The sequence below is a fragment of the Lepisosteus platostomus genome (genome assembly GCF_059453375.1).
Source record: "Lepisosteus platostomus isolate fLepPlt1 chromosome 5 unlocalized genomic scaffold, fLepPlt1.hap1 SUPER_5_unloc_2, whole genome shotgun sequence".
NCBI classification, from domain to species: domain Eukaryota; kingdom Metazoa; phylum Chordata; class Actinopteri; order Semionotiformes; family Lepisosteidae; genus Lepisosteus; species Lepisosteus platostomus.
Genome location: NW_028291472.1, coordinates 411,733 through 430,920, shown reverse-complemented (window position 1 = coordinate 430,920; position 19,188 = coordinate 411,733). Strand labels below are relative to the sequence as shown.

At 47.7% G+C, this 19,188-nt stretch overlaps 2 non-coding genes across 2 annotated transcripts; one reads left to right on the top strand and one right to left on the bottom strand.

The window, feature by feature from the left end:
• Positions 1–1,052: 1,052 nt before the first annotated feature.
• On the bottom strand, positions 1,053–1,126 carry trnat-agu (transfer RNA threonine (anticodon AGU)). The gene has a single exon. It is a non-coding gene; the product is annotated as a tRNA-Thr (tRNA).
• Positions 1,127–13,617: 12,491 nt separating this feature from the next.
• On the top strand, positions 13,618–13,690 carry trnaf-gaa (transfer RNA phenylalanine (anticodon GAA)). The gene has a single exon. It is a non-coding gene; the product is annotated as a tRNA-Phe (tRNA).
• The last annotated feature ends 5,498 nt before the right edge of the window (positions 13,691–19,188 follow it).

The window sequence follows — 19,188 nt, the reverse complement described above, 5'->3', positions numbered from 1 at the left end:
TTGCATTAGGAATGCGTCTTTTCACATACCCCAGCTTTTGCACAGACACAGACACAGAGACAAGGAGAGAAGCTGGCTTCAGACGAAGGGAACTGCTTTTTGGCAGTCTCTCGAGAAACTAAGCAAAGTGTTTAAAGATACTTTCTCAGCTTGACATCAAGGCACAAAACAAAAACCTTCTTGCGTCCTCTCAACCCAAAAGCGCTTTGCCACTTTTTGCGTTATGCAGGGAACGATGTCTGCCCAGATCACTTTTGTGTCAATGCAAATCGTAGTGTGCCCTCCGTTTTAATGTTGGCTGTGCTGGCGTGCTGCTTCTGTCTGTGAAACTTGAATGTTCTGCTTCTTCACACCAAATCGTCGGCGGGGGTTGAGCTTGTTAAATCTTTGCGCATAGCGCTCCTTTGGAAGTACTTTGTCCAAGTTCAAAAGCAATCGTGGGATTTACTTCATGCGTGCAAAAAGCATGCCTCGCACGACAGATTTAAATGGGGAATGGAGCCTGCTTCTTGCTGTTTTTCCTGTGGTTGCAGTTACAAAGTTGATCGTGCTTTCACATTCTGTTAACAGTATTCACTGGCTGAGCTTTATCAGTTGGTTCGTAAAGGAATCTCTGCTTCGGTTCCAGAAAAGTCATCTGTAGTGTGTTTTTTTCCGTGCCCATGGCAGTCTTTTAAAGCTGGTAGTAATGGCGGCGAAGTTAATTTTTTATCCTCTTTAAAAGAATAAGGACGGGCTGGGGCGAGCTCCATTTACCACTCTTTCAGCTAACCGCCGAACTCGCGAACTGATTACACTGCAGAGCCACAGGCGCCTCGCTTTTCTCCATTCTCTGGGTTAGGGTGAAAAAAAACTTTGCTGGTATTAGCTGGCCTGCTGGGAGTACCTCTTCTTCACTGATAAGCAAGATTTGTGTTTCATCTTTCGCAAGCTGTATAGATTTCTTTCAAAACAAGTTGTTCCAGAAAGGAAACGGACACTTGCATTCACCTGAATTAAAAGGCATGGGATTTGCCCATAAGGATAAATTCTGTACAGTAAGACAGGAAGAAAGGCACCGCTGGGAATCGGACCCAGGATCTCCTGTTTACTAGACAGGCGCTTTAGCCAACTAAGCCACGGCGCCGGCAAAGTGCTGTCCTTTGACAGCCACTTGGACACGTCTCTACTGCTCTGAGACATCTGCGTTCGGTGTGCACCGAGCCTGCTCGCCTTGCAAGTTGCCTCATTTACATGCGATAGTTCCACCACTAAGAGAAAGGATGAGAAATGGCTTTTATCTGTCACTTTTCATGTCAGAGGATCTCAATCTGCTTTCCCTGTACAAGAGGATGTCCAACTCATGTAGCTAAAGACTGAAATCTTGATCTCACAACCCTCGGCATGACTCCGCTGTGTTCCGCTTTAGACAAAGGGGGGAAAAGACTTCTTTCATCACACGTTTTGCACTGTTTACGGTGTTTGCAGTGCTCTTTCTTAAATGAAAACCAGGAATCGGCACCATATGAGGTGAGACTAGATAATATTGGAACAAGTAGCCTCGCCATTCCATGCGTGACGTGAGCAAAGTGTAATTCCTGTCTTTATAGTGTGCTTGTTAGAGACATAGCTGGCACCCAGAGCGCTTTAAATCCGGGAGTCAGCAGCCCAAGACAAGAGAGTTTCCTTCGTCTATGTTTTTTGCGTGAAGGGGGAAACCATGCGTGTGCTGCAAACGATCTTAGTTTCGAAGTGCCGTCCCACATAACCGATCCGAACAATCTGCTTTACAGAGGAGCACTGCCGGAGCTTATCGTTGGCAAACTGAAGACCAGGCTGACCTCTTCTGTGACTGTTGAACACTGAGTCTCAAGGTTGTGAATTCAAGCTCCACGCTGGCGGGAAATTCCATAGGTAATGATCACATTTTCTTGCATGCTTCTGTAGGGTTTGGGCATTTACTTGGACAATTATTAATTGTAGCAGTAAATCACAAAATTGATTCTTTTGATGGCTTTAGAATCCAACCATGCAATATAACTCAAACAACGCACACACACAGGTACTAATACACGAGGATACATTTATTAATACATAGAATATGCATATAAACAGATCTTATCGAGAGGGTTATCAGAATACAAAAGATATATATTCAGTCAGTTACAAAGAGTTACATATATCAAGAGGACATACATTCAGTATATCATTCATTTAGACCGTTTCGTAATTGAACTTGGTTATAACTTCTACATTAGATACTCAAAACAAGTACATAACTCTTGTTGGGATAACAATTGAATTCTCGAGCAGTAATGCAGTGAAGTTGAATACTCATCCAATCTCTGGGGATTCAGATCTCCTGCGGGCACAAAGAAACAGTTGCAGGCTGTTGCTGTCCAATCTGCGCTCTCTGGCTCGGTGCCAGGCTGTGCTGTGCGGCTTGTGACGGTGCGCTGCTGATGCTCTCTGAATACTGGCTAGTTAGTTTTGGCTGAAACTAGCGAAGTTTGTGCACAGGAGAAAAGATGACTGTGAGTCCCAGCAGGTCAGGAAGAAGACCAGTTCGTTCTGAAGCGCTAGTTCTGAATAGTAATTCAGCTGTCCACAGTTCTGACCTTTTCACCAGGCCTGCTGCTGGTGCTAACCTCGGGTGGATCCTCTGGTTACTCTCTGGCAACCTCCGCTCTCGACTCTTAGAACAAAGGAAAGTTCTGGCACTCGGACACACTGGCCGTTCCGTGGTTGTCCGGGCTGAGTCTCAGGATGGTCAGGAGGCGCGCTGCGAGAATGTCCTGCCCTTGGGAGCCTTCTGCTCCTGGGCCGTCCTGCCCTGGAATTCTCCTTTGAATTCCCTTTAGAAAAGTCCACAGAATTTTACACTTAAGGCTCTCTGTGTTGCCTGTTTTTACCTGGAAGAACTTCAGCTCGTTGATTGGCTGAAAGTTCCATGGGCATCAGAGTCCCACGTGGGTTACTCGGCCCTACCAGTCCCTGATTGGTTGATCAAGGTGAGATATGAGTCACTTACTCCTGACACTTAGGAATGCAATCCAGATGTCCAACTCGCACTCCCTAGACAGATAGGCGCCAATGGATGCCTATTGATCATGATAGCCAGGCTTAGCTAAGTGCACCCCCCTTTGGGAGCTGTCCCTTATCAAAAGAAAACATCTTTAAATCAGCCTGCATGAATAGTTTCTCTGTGGCTGCACCACAGAGATGAACAGAGAGATGAGGCCTCATTTGGGAAAGCACTGAAACACTTAATTCTGTCTTATTAACAAGCATTGCCGCTACACTGGGATAGGACATTCCACACTGGAGTATTATTATTGAGAGACAGGATCACTGTCTGTTCCCCAGGCTGGGGCAGGAGATCCCACACTGTATCATTATTATTGAGAGACAGGCTCACTGTCTCTTCCTAAGGCTGGGAAAGGAGGTCTCACGCTGTATTATTATTATTATTGAGAGACAGGTTCACCGTCTGTTCCTCAGGCTGGGACAGGAGATCACACACTGTATTATTATTTCTGAGAGACAGGCTCACTGTCTGTTCTTCAGGCTGGGGCAGGAGATCACATTGTATTATTATTTTTGAGAGACAAGCTCACTGTTCCTCAGGCTGGAACAGGAGATGACACACTGTATTATTATTATTGAGAGACAGCCTCAGTGCCCCCCAGGCTGGGTCAGGAGATCACACACTGATCTATTATTATTGAGAGACAAGCACACTTTTTGTTCCTCAGACTGGGACAGGACATCCCACACTGGATTATTATTATTGAGAGACAGGATCACTGTCTGTTCCTCAGGCTAAGAAAGGAGCTCACACACTGGATTATTATTATTGAGAGATAGGTTTACTCTCTGTTCCCCAGGCTGGGACAGGAGATCACACACTGTATTATTAATATTGAGAGGCAGGCTCACTGTCTCTTCCTCAGGCTGGGACAGGAGGTAACACACTGTATTATTATTATTACTGAGATACAGGCTCACTGTCTGTTCCTCAGACTGGGACACGAGATCACACACTGTATTTTTATTATTGAGAGACAAGCTCACTTTTCCTCAGGCTGGGACTGGAGATCACACACTGTTCTATTATTAGTGAGAGACATGCTCACTGTTTGTTCCCCAGACTGGGACAGGACATTCCACACTGGATTATTATTATTGAGAGATAGGTTTACTGTCTGTTCCCCAGGCTGGGACAGGAGATCACACACTGTATTATTATTATTGAGAGACAGGTTCACTGTCTGTTCCTCAGGCTGGGACAGGAGATCACACACTGTATTATTATTATTGAGAGACAAGCTCACTGTTCCTCAGGCTGGGACAGGAGATCACATTGTATTATTATTATTGACAGATAAACTCACTGTTCCTCACTGTTATTATTATTGAGAGTCTGGCTCCCTGTTCCCCAAGCTGGGACAGGAGGTCACACACTGTATTATTATTATTATTGAGAGACAGGCTCGCTGTCTGTTCCTCAGGCTGGGACAGGAGATCACACACTGTACTATTATTATTGAGAGACAGGCTCAGTGTTCCCCAGGCTGGGACAGGAGATCACACACTTTATTATTATTATTGAGAGACAGGCTCACTGTTTGTTCCTCAGGCTGGGACTGGAGATCACACACTGTTCTATTATTATTGAGAAACAGGCTCGCTGTCTGCTCCTCAGGCTGGGACAGGAGATCACACACTGTATTATTATTATTGAGAGACAGGGTCACTGTCTGTTCTTCAGGCTGGGATAGGAGATCACGCACTGTATTATTATAATTGAGAGACAGGCTCGGTGTCTGTCCCTCATGCTGGGAGAGGAGATCACACACTGTATTATTATTATTGAGAGACAGGTTCGGTGTCTGCTCCTCAGGCTGGGACAGGAGATCACACACTGTTGTAGTGTGCTCTCACGAGGCACCAGTTCTGTAGGGGTTTGTGCATTTACTGGGACAATTATTAATTGTGGCAGTTAATCACAAAATTGATTCTTTTAATGGTCTCAGAATCCAACCATGCGAGATAACTCAAACAACGCACACACAGGTACTAATACACGAGGATACATTCATTAATATATATAATATGCATGTAAACCAAACAGATCTTATCGTAAGGGTTATCAGAATACAAAAGATATATATTCATTCAGTTACAAAGAGTTACACATATCAAGAGGACATACGTTCGGTATATCATTCATTTAGACCGTTTCGTAATTTAACTTGGTTACAACTTCTGCATTAGATACTCAAAACAAGTACATAACTCTTAGAAATTACATTGATATCAACTGGTTGGGATAACAATAGAATTCTGGAGCAGTAATGCAGTGAAGTTGAATACTCTTCCGATCTCTGGGGATTCAGATCTCCTGCGGGCACAAAGAAACAGTTGCAGGCTTGTTGCTGTCCAATCCACACTCTCTGGCTCCGTGCCAGGCTGTGCTGTGCGGCTTGTGACGGTGCGCTGCTGATGCTCTCTGAATACTGGCTAGTTAGTTTTGGCTGAAACTAGCGAAGTTTGTGCACAGGAGAAAAGATGACTGTGAGTCCCAGCAGGTGAGGAAGAAGACCAGTTCGTTCCTGATGAAGCGCTAGTTCTGAATAGTAATTCAGCTGTCCACAGTTCTGACCTTTTCACCAGGCCTGCTGCTGGTGCTAACCTCGGGTGGATCCTCTGGTTACTCTCTGGCAACCTCCGCTCTCGACTCTTAGAACAAAGGAAAGTTCTGGCACTTGGACACACTGGCCGTTCCGTGGTGGTCCAGGCTGAGTCTCAGGATGGTCAGGAGGCGCGCTGCCAGAATGTTCTGCCCTTGGGAGCCTTTCTGCTCCTGGGCCGTCCCGCCCTGGAATTATCTCACAGCCCTGGAATTCTCCTTTGAATTCCCTTTAGAATAGTCTTGGAGCTCTGTGTTGCCTGTTTTTACCTGGAGGAACTTCAGCTCGTTCATTGGATGAAAGTTTCATGGGCATCAGAGACCCACGTGGGTTACTCTGCCCTACCAGTCCCTGATTGGTTGATCAAGGTGAGATATGAGTCACTTACTCCTGACACTTAGGAATGCAGTCCAGATGTCCATCTGGCACTCCCTAGACAGATAGGCGCCAATGGATGCCCATTGATCATGATAGCCAGGCTTAGCTAAATGCATCCCCATTTGGGAGCTGTCCCTTATCAAAAGAAAACATCTTTTAATCAGCCTGCCTGAATAGCTTCTCTGTGGCTGCACCACAGAGATGAAGAGAGAGATGGGGCCTCATTTGGGAAAGCACAGCAACACTTAATTCTGTCTTATTAACAAGCATTGCCGCTACAATTAGTAGAAAGAAAGATACAATGTTTTGAAAATGTAATATGTTTTAAAGGATTAAAGGGAAAATAAATACTTTATATACGCAAACTAATTCAACTGAGCTCCTCTAAACAATATCGCCTGAAGAATTGCCAAAGCACAGTGTATCAATTTGGGTGACACTGGGGGAAAAGGATCACAACATTCTACACATTCTCACAATATTACACGCACGGAAACCAATATTTACCACTAGGATAGAATGCAGCATAGAACAGTTGGATAGAAGGTTAGTGTAACTCTATAGTGCATCACAGAGGTCAGTCTCTTCCCCCTCATTATGCAGGCTGACTTCACTGTCCTCCAGCGATAGTCAGCTGTAATCACTGATGCAGACATGATGTTAATACTCTGACAGCATCTTGGCTGATTTGGTTAAAGTGTTTTCCTATTAAACAGGAGATTCTGCGCTCAAATCCCAGCAGTGTCTTTCTTCCTGTCTTGTCTTACAAAATGTATCACTATGGATGATTACATGCAGCTTGATTTTGTTTAATGCAAGTTTTCATTCCCTTTCTGATGGCTCTCTAAAGTAATTTTTAAAAGTACTAATCGGGATGGATTACTGTACATATCCTCAGTAAAGGGGAATATATAAGTAGTGACTATCCAAATTGCATTTTTGTGTGAAACACATTTCAGAAAATCGAAAACCAATTTTCAAAACTCACAATAACAAGACAAAGGCAAAACATAAGTTCACTTTCACTTTATGCATATTTACCACAACCTTGCCTTCTGATCATAAAAAGTCTTAATTTTAATATAGCAGTTTTAAATGGGACATTCAGAACATGGCATATGAGAATATATGGTTAACCGAGGATGAGCAAAGGATGATCGCACTTTCTGCTTATTGCTATGAACCTACCCCTGGTTATAAAAATGTCTCAAAATTCTGACACTGAGGTGTGAGACACAATGTAACAGGCTCTCATAATCCCGAAATACAAGAAATTTTACTGTAGCGTTTTATAAATTTGACCCTGTGAACATTGCATGTCCCTCCTTACTCATTACCAAAACATCTCAATGTCCCGGCACTATGTACATTTGTAATTACAACACTTCACTGTTTCATTTATGAGTTGTGACATTGTGAACATGGCATGTTAAAGTATATAGAAAATCTAGATCAGAACAGGCTAAATGCAATTCCTAGTGATTTATCATTTTCTTACTTTCTAAATGAAAAAAAATATTTTTTCAGTGATTATGACACTTCAGTATGACATAAAATATGCTTCAATGACAGAATAAATAATAATAATAAATAATCATGGAAAAAATACCCAAAGTGGACATTCATAGTTGTGATTATAGAATGTTAGATATCGGGTGGGTAGCTGCGTCAGCATGCGTAGGCTGCAAAGGAACAAGTAAAAGACTATTCCAGCTGAAAAGAGAAGAAAAGAATCACAATGTTTCGGCTGTGGAGCCTTCTTCAGGTGTCCGAAAGACAGGGCAGTAAGCAAAGATAATTTTCTTTTTATCTTTGCTGAATGCAGTTTATCGCTGATGACATCAAAGACATTAAGGACATTAAGGAGTTTTTACGGCTAACAGCTCCACATCAACTTCCTTTCATAACTTTCATAACTAACCTCATCAGATCCTTCAACTCTTTTCTTGGGTGAATATGGTTTTCTGGGGAGTTGCGATGTTGGGCATACAGTAACTGGACATTTCCCGGTGATTCTGACACGTGTTAAGCACTCGCATTTCCTGCAAATATTAAAATGGTAAAGGTTTCGCTGAGAAATCCAATCGACCTTTGCGAAGACAATGTTTACATCGCAACAGAAACCCGTCCTTTGGTGGACTCAAACCACCGACTTTTCAGTTAACAACCGAATGCGCCACACAGACGGAATGGTGGATTCGTGTCTCACATCACAACTTTCCGGTTAAAAAAAAATATTTTTTTGCCAGCTGGCAATATTTCTTCTGCACTGATAATCAAGAATTGAATTTAATTTCTCGCAAGCTGTGTGAATTTCTTGAAATACAAGTTTTCCAGAAAGGAAATGAATACATGCATTTAACGAAATCAAGCCCTTTGTGATAGTCCGAAATGGTACGTTATGTACCACAAGATAGGAAAAAAAACATGATTGGGATTTTAAACTACTGTACGTGACCTATGGTACCAGACCGGGGTAAAGTTAGCTTGAAGTTCGAAAACGATTTTGGCACGCCTGTAGCGTTTACACGAAACCTCTTAGAATCGCGAGAATACTTGCTTTGTGCATAAAATACATTGTGAATGCTTTCTCAGCCTTTACTTTTTCGTTTATATTACATTTTTTTGGACCAAGCACGAATATTCTTTTGTCCATATCTTCGCAACGGAAGCACAGAACGCCTTCAAACCAAATGCATTTTAAAGACCACGACGTGGATATTTCCACAGCCTCTACATCAAAGTATCAGTGAGCTAATTATCTTTTTTTAAACCTCCGGTTTTTCATCGATGAGTAATTACGCACTAACTGGAACCCGGGGGACCGCTGTATACACAAGTTCACAACGCGAGAAATACTGTTCAATACGGCTTCATGCGAAAAACCCGTATATGACCATAGGAAGCATAACTGTGCAGTCTCCAATTACCCAGACTGTAAGCACGGGAATAAAGCTTTGTCTGAATTCTGAAACCCTTCCTTTACGTCCTGTTTTCATTCAGGTAAGAGTCAACTATATGCAAAATACTACTGACAGCAAGAAGATTAAAATATTCTTTACTCAGCAGCTTATTAAACACAGCTCCCATGATGTTCAAACCGATTTTTTACACAGAACACTGACACAGCTTTGCGTTCTGAATCTCTTTTTCTCGTGTGTTTATTTAATGTGGCACAATGTACTGGGATAGGGGTATTCTGTTCACAAACCAATAGCATTTAAACCACAGCACCCACAATGCTGCAAGTAAGTGTTTTGCACACTAAGCAGAGAGCGATGTCTTCCTCGTTAGTATACTGGCAAGTATCCGCACCTGTCACCCGGGAGACCAGGGTTCATCAGGACATGCATTGAAGTGAAAGCAGGATGCGCTGCGACATCCACTGTGCAGACCCGCCACACTAAGAGGTGAGTGGGTCTGTTCGATCACAGCGCTAGGCGAATCCCTAAACAGTGTGCGTGGCAACAAACGAAACGGGCCTGTTTCCGCCCGGTTTCGATCCGGGGAAATCGGGCCCAGTAGTGGCGGGATCTGTACAGTGCATGTCGCAGCGCTTCAATGTGCTTCCTGATGTCCTACCCCGAGTGCAGAAAAGACAGCATCCACAGCAACAACAGCTCAGGTCTCTGCACAGGAGCTAAGCTGCCCTCATCTCCTCTGCTCTGCGGCTCCTGCGGAGTGGAGTCCTGCCTGGAGCCGTGTTTGCAGGCTGCGGCTCCCCGCGCCCTGTCTGTGCGTCGTGTCCAAGAGCTCCTGGGAGGAAGAGAGAGCCCTCCCACTCGGGGGCTTTTCCACGGTCTGTGTGAGGAGGGGCGGGTGTGTCCAGTAGCTTATCGAGCGGAAGCCTGGGGCGGCGGAGAGCTGTGATCGTGCAGACCTTGAGGTGTCACCTCTTTGTCTGCTTTCCCGCCCCCCCTCCGCCCAAACTCTGCTCCAAAGTATCCCGGCAACCCCTCACACCTGCACTTGTCACAACCTAAGGTGCGGTCATGAGACACCCATGGGGTGTCGTTCTGTTCTTGCTAATTGTTTCCTGCCCGTCGCAGGCAGGAGTCCATGCGAGGAAGATGCGCTGGACAGAGCTCAGAGGGCGCAGCTGGGTGGCTTTCCTTCTGAGTGACGTTCCTGCAACACTCTCCCGCTACTCTTGGTGCGCTCATGCCACAACACAGGAAGGCTGGAGCAGGTGGCTGTGGGCTTTGCGCACCGCCGAAATAGCTCAGTTGGGAGAGCGTTAGACTGAAGATCTAAAGATCCCGGGTTTCGGTATTTTGTTTCATCGCGCCCTTTGTTCCTCTCTCCGGCGCCCCCTGCCTAAAGTGACGCGTCCCTTTCTCAGCCCGAAACGCAAGCGAGACACCAGCAACGGTCCCTTCAGGTTTCCGTAGTGTAGCGGCTATCACGTTCGCCTAACACGCGAAAAGTCCTCGGTTCGAGACCGGGTGGAAACAGCCTCATTTTGCACGCTCCTGTACTTCACAGAGGTCTTGAGCGACCGCTCATTTGTTCCGGTGCCTTCCTGCACTCTTGTACCAAACGCACGTTCCTTCTGTACGCGGAGCCGATCATTTGCAATTGGGCTGTGCCGACAGACCAGGACGAGCTCTGTCGGCTCAAAAGCAGCGCAGGACCTGCAAGAACAACAGAAAGATTAGGATCCAGCGGGGGCCTCTTAGTGAGCCCAAGAGCTCATCAAGAATCGGCTCCAGAAACAGGGCTGGGCGCATTGTTCCATTCTCCGCCCACTCTCGGTGTAAACAAGTCCCTCCTGGTCTCTGCTTGAAATGCACTTTCCTGCGTTTGCTTTGGTGTAACTGGCTTCCCCTGCATGGGCGAATGTGAAGAAGATCCTTAGTAAGTCATTAAAGAAAACCGAGAAGAGGTCGGAGTGGCCTCTGTCGTTCATCAACGATCCAGTCGGGCAGTACTCCTCTGTAAAGCGCCGTTCGTTCACATCGATTGGCTTTTTTTTTGCCTTCATTTGTGCGAGTAGTAAAAGCAGACGCCCCTATTCTGCCGTGACCCGGATTCAAACCGGGGTTGTTGCGGCCACAACGCAAAGTACTGACCACTATACGATCACAGCGAGTTACCGAGACACACGCGGCAGGGCGGAAAGGGCTGTGCTCTCTTCGTGTGACATAATTCGGAAAAGTCCTGAAGTTGCATTTCAACTGAGCCCCAGTATACATCGACCCTTTGACACTCTGAGTGACAACTCTCTTGCGTGTTTTCTCATATTTATGTAGTTTGCTTGCATGATGCCGGGAACAGCATGGTTGTTCGCTGCCATATAGTCTAGCGGTTAGGGTTCCTGGTTTTCACCCAGGCGGTTCCACTCGGTTTTGCCTCCTGCTTTCCAAAAGATCAGGACCGTGTACGAAAGAGCCGCATTAAAACTACTCGAACGTGCAAAACGTGCGAGAAGAGGGGGCGCTTGTTTCCAACCGAAACTTCTCGCGTGTGAGACGAGCTGATCATCGCTGTGGGAGGGTTACTCTGGTAGACAGGGCTGACCTTCGGCAATAGGATTTATAGTCTCCAAGATGATATTTGCACTTTCTGGAGAGGCGATTTTCTCCACTTCAGTAGCCCGATTTCGTCGATTGCGTGGAGAGGGCTGTAGAATGTGGCGCCGCCTTTCCTGCTCCGTCCATGACAGGCGTGCTGGTCTCTGGAGAGAGAGCACGGTCCATCAGCGCACTCCAATAAAGGCACTGGAAGCAGCTGAATCGCATTGGCGAAGCTCAGCGCTGGGCCGCTGGGCACGTCTTACCACCGTTTCTTTAGTGTAGTGGTTATCACGTTCGCCTCACACGCGAAAGGTCCCCGGTTCGAAACCGGGTGGAAACAGACATCTTTTATCGCCAGGCACAAAAGGGGATTGGGGATTCGCCTAGCGCTGTGATCGAACAGACCCACTGGACCCACCTCTTAGTGTGGCGGGATCTGCACAGTGCATGTCACAGCGCATCCTGCTTTCACTTCAAGGCGCGTCCTGATGTACCCCAGTCTCCCGCGTGACAGGTGGGGACAGGTGACAGGTCCTATACTAACGAGGAAGACATCGCTCTCTCCGACCCCCGGCATCGTGTCCCGACCCACCGTGCTGGAAGCCGACGCGTGCTGTGATTCCTTTACGGAGCAGAAATGACAACCGAGGAGCCGAGAGATCATTTCAGCATTTCGCGTCTGAACGGAAAACACAAACGACCAACTCGGAATGACTTGCCTTTGACGCTTCTCAAAGCGTTCTTTGTGCATCGAACAGACCCACTCACCTCTTAGTGTGGCGGGATCTGCACAGTGCATGTCGCAGCGCTTCCTGCTTTCACTTCAATGTGCTTCCTGATGTCGAGTCGACTGCCGTGCGGAGGCTCTGAAAGGGAGAGCAATGAAAAGGTGCACGACGCTGTGAAAGAAAACAGAGAAGTGAAAGGCAGTCATTTCTCTAAGGAGGTGAAAGAAAAGCTACTCCCCGTCGGGGAATCGAACCCCAGTCTCCCGCGTGACAGGCGGGGATACTTGCCACTATACTAACGAGGAAGATATTGCTCTCTCCAACCCCCAGCATCGTGTCCCCAACCAGCATGCTGGAAGCCGACGCGTGCTGTGATCCCTTTACGGAGCAGAAATGACAACCGAGGAGCCGAGAGATCATTTCAGCATTTCGCGTCTGAACGGAAAACACAAACGACCAACTCGGAATGACTTGCCTTTGACGCTTTTCAAAGCGTTTTGTGCACGACGACTGCGCCGCCTAGCAGATACAAATGGGTTGTACAACTTTGAACTTGCAAATGGAAGAGGGCTAAGCCCCCTCTCTTTTAGCCCAGGTTCGATCTGTCTCCCAGAATCACCAGGGCGCGCACACACACCCGTGCCGTTGAAGTGCTCTGCTTCATTTCTAAGGGCAACTCAACATTCACTCCTACCCCGAGTGCAGAAAAGACAGCATCCACAGCAACAACAGCTCAGGTCTCTGCACAGGAGCTAAGCTGCCCTCATCTCCTCTGCTCTGCGGCTCCTGCGGAGTGGAGTCCCGCCTGGAGCCGTGTTTGCAGGCGGCGGCTCCCCGCGCCCTGTCTGTGCGTCGTGTCCAAGAGCTCCTGGGAGGAAGAGAGAGCCCTCCCACTCGGGGGCTTTTACACGGTCTGTGTGAGGAGGGGCGGGTGTGTCCAGTAGCTTATCGAGCGAAAGCCTGGGGCGGCGGAGAGCTGTGATCGTGCAGACCTTGAGGTGTCACCTCTTTGTCTGCTTTCCCGCCCCCCCTCCGCCCAAGCTCTGCTCCAAAGTAGCCCGGCAACCCCTCACACCTGCACGTGTCACAACCTAAGGTGCGGTCATGAGACACCCATGGGGTGTCGTTCTGTTCTTGCTAATTGTTTCCTGCCCGTCGCAGGCAGGAGTCCATGCGAGGAAGATGCGCTGGACAGAGCTCAGAGGGCGCAGCTGGGTGGCTTTCCTTCTGAGTGACGTTCCTGCAACACTCTCCCGCTACTCTTGGTGCGCTCATGCCACAACACAGGAAGGCTGGAGCAGGTGGCTGTGGGCTTTGCGCACTGCCGAAATAGCTCAGTTGGGAGAGCGTTAGACTGAAGATCTAAAGGTCCCTGGTTCGATCCCGGGTTTCGGCATTTTGTTTCATCGCGCCCTTTGTTCCTCTCTCCAGCGCCACCTGCCTAAAGTGACGCGTCCCTTTCTCAGCCCGAAACACAAGCGAGACACCAGCAGCGATCCCTGCAGGTTTCCGTAGTGTTTCGCCTAACACGCGAAAGGTCCCCGGTTCGAGACGGGGCGGAAACAGCCTCGTTTTGCACGCTCCTGTACTTCACAGAGGTCTTGAGCGACCGGACATTTGTTCCCAATGTATTTCCGGTGCCTTCGTGAACTCTTGTACCAAACGCACTTTCCTTCTGTACGCGGAGCCGATCATTTGCAATTGGGCTGTGCCGACAGACCAGGACGAGCTCTGTCGGCTCAAAAGCAGCGCAGGACCTGCAAGAACAACAGAAAGATTAGCATCCAGCGGGGGCCTCTTAGTGAGCCCAAGAGCTCATCAAGAATCGGCTCCAGCAACAGGGCTGGGCGCATTGTTCCATTCTCCGCCCACTCTCGGTGTAAACAAGTCCCTCCTGGTCTCTGCTTGAAATGCACTTTCCTGCGTTTGCTTTGGTGTAACTGGCCTCCCCTGCATGGGCGAATGTGAAGAAGATCCTTAGTAAGTCATTAAAGAAAACCGAGAAGAGGTCGGAGTGGCCTCTGTCGTTCATCAACGATCCAGTCAGGCAGTACTCCTCTGTAAAGCGCCGTTCGTTCACATCGATTGGCTTTTTTTTTGCCTTCATTCGTGCGAGTAGTAAAAGCAGACGCCCCTATTCTGCCGTGACCCGGATTCGAACCGGGGTTGTTGCGGCCACAACGCAAAGTACTGACCACTATACGATCACAGCGAGTTACCGAGACACACGCGGCAGGGCGGAAAGGGCTGTGCTCTCTTCGTGTGACATAATTCGGAAAAGTCCTGACGTTGTATTTCAACTGAGCCCCAGTATACATCGACCCTTCGACACTCTGAGTGACAACTCTCTTGCGTGTTAGTAGTATAAAGCGACACCTTTCGTCAAACTTTTGACAGGTACCACGCCCCCTTTTCCATCCAATGGTCGTCCACGGTGTTTGGTTGTCCCGCCCCCCAGCCATCCAATGGCGTGTTGTTATTTGTGCATGTCCCGCCCCCTCAGGAGCCAATGGTGTGGTTCGGAACCCCCACCGGCCGGTCGCCCCGGCGCCTCGGGGTCCCAAAGCCCCCAGCCGGCGCATCCCTGGGTGTGTGCGAATGTGTATTGGTTCGTAATGGGGAGCATGTCTGCCGCGGGGTTGAGTGCGCTCTATTATAACCCTAGGAAATTGGGCAGTTACGGCGGCGCAGGGGGTCTGTTGCGGGCCGCGAGATCCCGGGGTGTGCGCGGCGCCAGCCGTGGCCGGGTGGTCGAGTGGCTGTCCGGCCAGGCTGCTTATACGCTGCACAAGCCGGCGCGCGTACGTTTTAAGAGAAACAGGACGCTGGTGTCCGAAATGGACTGGCAGTGGCAGGCCGACTTGGTGGACATGAGAGAACACCACGCGTTCAACGACGGTTTCTGTTACATCTTAATGTGTATAGACATGCTGTCTAAATACGCTTGGGCCGTGCCGCTGAAAACCAAGACTGGTGGGGCCGTGACAGGCGCTTTCCGAAATATACTGCAAGAGGGGCGTGCTCCTAAAAAGCTACAAACGGACGAGGGTAAAGAATTTCTTAACAGGACCTTCCAAAATTTTCTCAAACGTGAGAATATTGAACATTTCAATACGGCCAGCGATGTGAAGGCTAGTGTGGTCGAGAGGTTTAACAGAACTATTAAAACAAAAATGTGGAGGTACCCGACACACAAAAACACCTTTCGTTATATCGACGTCCTTTCAGATCTTATTTACGCTTATAACCATAGTTACCACACGACTATTAAACGAACCCCGGCTTCTGTTACGCCCGACAACTCCCTTGAGGTGTGGAGAACGGTCTATGACGCGCACTTTAAGAGAAAACACTCAAAGTTTTCATTTAATGTGGGTGATCGCGTGCGGGTGTCCAAAATAAAGGGAGTGTTTGAGAAGGGATATGAACAGACCTTCACAGATGAAATTTTCATTGTCAAAGAGCGGTCCGCGGCTCTGAGACCCTATTACAAACTGCAGGACTACGCAGGCGACAATATTAAGGGTTCCTTCTATGCCGAAGAGCTACAGAAGATAAACCCGGATGTTGAGAACGTCTACCGCATCCAAACGATTTTAGCAACCAGGGGTCGTGGCAAAAGCAAACAGCTTTTGGTAAAGTGGCGTGGCTGGAGCGATAAATTCAATAGTTGGGTGAAGGCTTCTGAGGTCCGAGACATATAGAGGTGGTGAAAAATGAACCCCAATGGTTTCTATCTGACGCTGGCCAGTAATTCATCCTCAAAGATGTTTCCAAAGAACACTAACGCCTGCTTCACAGAGCATCTGGCAAAGGCGATTGACCTGGACGGGGGCTGGGAAGTGGGCCTGGTCGAACTACACTATCCGAATACACTAAACACTTTTGATGAAGACGAAGTTTTTCTGTTCATCAGCGAGGAGCTCAAGACTATCTGGACCTGTACCTTACCGAGAGGGTACTACGGCAACATCGAGCAGCTCTTGCATGAAATGAAACGGGCTGCTGAAAAATCCAAGTTATCGGCTGTAAGTCTTAAATACAACCCCATTAGCCGGTCGGTAAGGATTGTTAGTGATAAACGGTTTGTTATGCAGCTGCGTAATCGCCTAGCGCGGATGTTGGGTTTCAATTCGGGTGTAGCGGGTGTAAAATCACCGCACCCCGTCGATATGACTGGCGGATTTAACACCATGTATATATACACCGATATCATAGAACACCAGTTAGTAGGCGACGTCTACGCACCGCTTTTGCGTTGTGTGCCCTTCAGAGGCGTGGATGGTGAATTCGTCACAGTATTGTACGACAAACCCCATTACGTGCCGGTGAGCATCGACCATTTTAACAACATCACTATTGAAATAAAGACGGATCAAAACGAACACGTGTCATTTGCATTTGGAAAGGTCATCGTCAAGCTGCATTTCAGACCTGTGAAAGCGTCAAACATCTAAAAGGATGACGGTCATCAAGAGCTAGGGGATCCTTCTCTGTATACGCACTACTACAAACAACGCTGGCGCTGGTATCGGGGGTATTTTCAGAGCGCTATTTAGAAAAGCCGTGCCTTTTCTGAAACGCGGGTTTGAAATAGCTAAGCCGCACATGGCATCGGCAGCTAAAAACATCGCCAAAGACGTGGTCGGCAACGTTACAAGCGCGGTCATGTCTAAGGTGGCTGCACATCAGCAGGAAGGTTCGGGTCTAGCATACATCCGCAGGGGTGTCAGTAGAAAAAGACAGACGTCATCATCCCACCGTCGGGGGCCGCCGAAACCTGATAAAAGAACGGCTAAGCGCAGACAGGCAACTCATAGAAGCTTCAGGTCGACCAAGAAGAGCGTGACACACCGCAATCAACGCGACACGAAACGAGACATATTTTAAACATGGCTTTTGTTCACGGCGGGTCTGCAGAATGCGCCAAGTCGGAGCTGGACATATTTCAATTAGCACCTACCCAAACAAGCGTCGAGAAAAGCTTTTACATAGAAGTTCCACCCCTCACGGCCCTCACGGAAAACGCACCTCTGGAGTTCTACGTCGCAGGCAACGGTGAAGATTATTTAGATTTAAACAACACGCTGCTCTATTTGACCTGTAAAATAACGGAAGCAGACGGTCGGGACATTGATGCGGCAGCCCGTGTGAGCCTGGTGAACTACCCCATCGCTGCCATCTTCAGCCAGGTTGACATCACCGTAGGAGACCGATTGATCAGCCAGAGCAACAACTGCTATCCTTACAGAGCCTTTATAGAGTCGGTCCTGAACTACAGTGAAGAGACGCTGAAGACGCAGTATTCAACAGGTCTCTTTTACAAAGACACAGCCGGGGAACACGAGTCCACACTTTTGGATGGTCCCAATCAGGGGTTCCGAAAAAGAGCATCATACACGGCGCAAAGCCGAAAACTGGAGCTCCTGGGTCACATTCACGCTGACCTGTTTTTTCAGGACAAACTACTTCTGAATGGCGTAGACCTGAAAATAAAACTCACGCGAAACAGAGATGCTTTCTGCTTAATGAACAACGCCGGAGAACACAAACTGAGCGTACTCTCTGCATCTTTTTTGTGAAAAGAGTCAGAGTGTCACCCGGGGTCAGACTGGGACACGCCGAAGCACTCCTGACGGCCAACGCTAAATACCCCATAGACCGCGTACAGATGAAAGTCTTCAGCCTGCCAGCAGGGAGCCGTGTGTGTAACCAAGAAAACCTCTTTCTCGGGCAGTTACCCAAAGTGGTCATTTTGGGGTTTGTGGACAACGCGGCATTCAGCGGCAGTTTTACCCAAAACCCCTTCAATTTTAAACACTACAACGTTAACTTTCTGGCTCTCTACGCGGACGGGGAACAAATCCCCACTAAACCGCTTCAACCAGACTTCCAGAATGGACATTGCGTCCGTGAATATTTTAATCTGGTGGAAACAGCCGGGAAGCGTCTGAAAGACAAACCAGTTCTGGTGGACCGCGAGGAGTACGCGCGCGGTTACACATTGTTCGCTTTCAACCTCAGCCCCGACGACGAGTGCACAGGACATTATTCACTTATCAAAACGGGTAATCTGAGAGCTGAAATATGCTTCGCGCTCCCGCTACCCACTACAGTTAACATGGTTGTGTACGCGCTGTTCGACAACGTGATAGAGCTGGATATGAGACGTCAAGTCATTTACGACTTCAGCTAAAAAGCACTTGGAGACCACACAACCTGCACATAAAGATGAACACCAAACAGCTGGAAGACATTCTAACCCGAGACCGCTATACCCGAGACAGTTTTCTAGGCGTGTTCCCCAGTGATGCCCTACCGAGCGAGAGACTGGCGCGGCGCCCTCTGAGTTTAATAGTTAATACTCACCCACACGACCGCCCCGGTGAACACTGGCTGGCTATTTACTTACCCGACGACGAGGGCGCAGAATTTTTCGACTCCTACGGATTTTCACCCCAAGCCTTTTTCTTTCCCAAGAACATTAATGATTTCTTAAACAGAAATGCTAACTCCATATTTTACAATAACAGATAATTGCAAGATTCTTTTGCAGTGACCTGCGGTCTACACTGCGTCTTTTTTCTATACCATAGATGTAAAGGTTTATCTTTTAGAAACATTTTAGAACTTTATTCTACGGATGCAATCCAGAATGACCGCATGGTGGAAATGTTTCTGAAAAACCGACGTCGTGTCGTGAGACGGAGACCCCTGTACCCTTTCAAGCCCTTTGAAAATACGAATGTTCAATTATGCGGGTGTTTACGACAATTTAAAACATGTCATAAATGTTAATCGGTCGTGTAAAATAAAAATGAAATCGAACCATTTCGACGTCTGTGTGGTTATTATTTAAAAAGAACACAAAACATGGATGAAAATCAACACAAT